Source organism: Ailuropoda melanoleuca, chromosome 13, assembly GCF_002007445.2.
Source record: "Ailuropoda melanoleuca isolate Jingjing chromosome 13, ASM200744v2, whole genome shotgun sequence".
In the NCBI taxonomy this organism is placed as follows: domain Eukaryota; kingdom Metazoa; phylum Chordata; class Mammalia; order Carnivora; family Ursidae; genus Ailuropoda; species Ailuropoda melanoleuca.
In genome coordinates, this window is record NC_048230.1 from 53207048 (window position 1) to 53209314 (window position 2267).

The following is a 2267-nucleotide window of genomic DNA, read 5'->3' on the forward strand; positions in this document are numbered from 1 at the left end:
TGATGACGAGGAGGGGGACTGAAACAATCCAGTATAACCCCATTAACTCGTGACCCATGTGGTTCAGTCCCAGAAAGGAGGCCCATAAAAGAAACACAATCTGCCATCAAAAAATAATTTAATTATAATTCAAGATTTTTACATAGATTTCTCTACAATAGTGAGGGAATTCACAATCAAGAGAGGAAGACAGTTGTGAATTGGAGTCAACACCCTAAGTGCTACCATGTGGGGCAGACAGGGACAGGCAGACAGAGAGCTGAGACAGATTGGCCCCTTGTGGATGAAAGCAAGAGCCTGCCTCATCTATGCCATCCGCTCTCTACCGTGCTGGCCTCACCTGCTGCAGTCTTTCTCTTAGTAATTGCCTCAGAGTCCCAAGATGGCTGCAGAAGTCCGAGGAATACAGCATCCCCAGCAGGAAGGAAGGGGAGGAGCCATCTTCCTGTAGCAGTTGGGGAGGAAGAACTTTCCCAGAAGCACCCAGCAGATTTTCCCATACATCTCATTGGTCAGACTGGGTTATCCGCCCATCCCTAGACTGATGAGCTGGATGGCTTCCGTTCAGCCTCCAGATCAACACTGTGCTCTCAAACATCCCATGTAGACCAATAAAGGGCTACCTGTTAGGACTTCAAATTTCCCATCTTCCCAGACTGGTTTCCGCCACTGGGGGATCCCAGCAGAAGGCTGGAGGGAAAGAGACAGTTGATGGGGCAAGGGGGCAATCCCCCTGACGTCTTCTTTGATCTGACCTCAGGCTGGCTGTAGACTTTGCTCCTCTCAAGAGGGTTCCCCCTACCTGACTCTTTCAACTCTATGATGACCTTCCTTGATCCCTTTGGCCAAAGGGAAGTAACAGCTCTGGTTATTTCACGATCCCTTGAACTGCCGTGTATGCCATGAGCTGCCCTGAGGACAGAAGGGCCCTTTGGGCAGAAGCATCCATGTCCCGGAAGCTTCAGAGAGAGGCTGGCAGTTGAGCAACAGCTAGAAACCCCTCCAGACGTCTCCATTGTCTCCCTATTTTCTTCTCATCCATTTCACTTGTGGGCAGTTTACGCTCACAACTCAGCATTGCCGGGATGATTGAGAATCTCAAGTTATGTATCAGTGGCTTTCGAAGCGTCGTCCCTNCCTTGAACTGCCGTGTATGCCATGAGCTGCCCTGAGGACAGAAGGGCCCTTTGGGCAGAAGCATCCATGTCCGGAAGCTTCAGAGAGAGGCTGGCAGTTGAGCAACAGCTAGAAACCCCTCCAGGCGTCTCCATTGTCTCCCTATTTTCTTCTCATCCATTTCACTTGTGGGCAGTTTACGCTCACAACTCAGCGTTGCCAGGATGATTGAGAATCTCAAGTTATGTATCAGTGGCTTTCGAAGCGTCGTCCCCGGACCAGCAGTCTCCAGCATCTGGGAACTTGTTAGAAATAGAAATGCTCGGGCCCCCTCCAGGCCTCTGAAGCAAAAACGGTGTTTGACAAACTCCCTGGAAGATTCCGGTGTGTGTTATAGCTAGAGGAGCACGGCTTTGGATGGTGGCCGACAGTGCTGGTCGCCCGCTCACGCCATTCATAGCACCCTCCTTGCTAGTGGAACCCGCCAGTGCTGTTCCAGGGGAGGAACACCCTTCTCAAGCACGGTATTTCAGAGCAGGAGGCGGATATGCCTTTTTTCCTCCATCTTTTGGTCCTTTTCATCCTTAGCAACTGCACTACTGGGGTTCACAGTCAGAACTGTTGCTGAAAAAGTGAGAATTGGGGGTAGCAAAAGGAAGAGGAAGGGGGAGGAGTAGGAAAAGGGGGGGAAGAGAAAGAAAGAGATTGTACAGAATCTCTGGGAGCTGGTTCAAATCCCAATTCTGGTCCAGTGCGCCTGGATGCGTCCCGAGACTGCATTTCTAACAACCCCCACATTGTTGTCAAAATTGCTGGTCCCTGGACTCCAAACGCCCCTTCTTTCCCTACTTACATTTGGAGTCCAAACTGAGATTTGGCGGCTCGAGAGCACTGCTCTGGCACCGAGGTTTTCCGACCCAGTTCATCAGCCTCCCACGGGGCTTAGGAAAACACTGATCATGGGCCAGCTGCAGACTTGCTTCTTCAGCCCCGGAAGAGGTGAGGCTGGAGAATTTGCATTTCCAAGTCCCCCAGGTGATGTAAATGATGCTGACCCTTTGAGAACCAGTGCTCCACCAGAACTTCGCCTTTGCCACTTCAGAGCAGTAAGTGATAAAGAGGGCCTTTATCTATTCCAGCTGCGGATGATT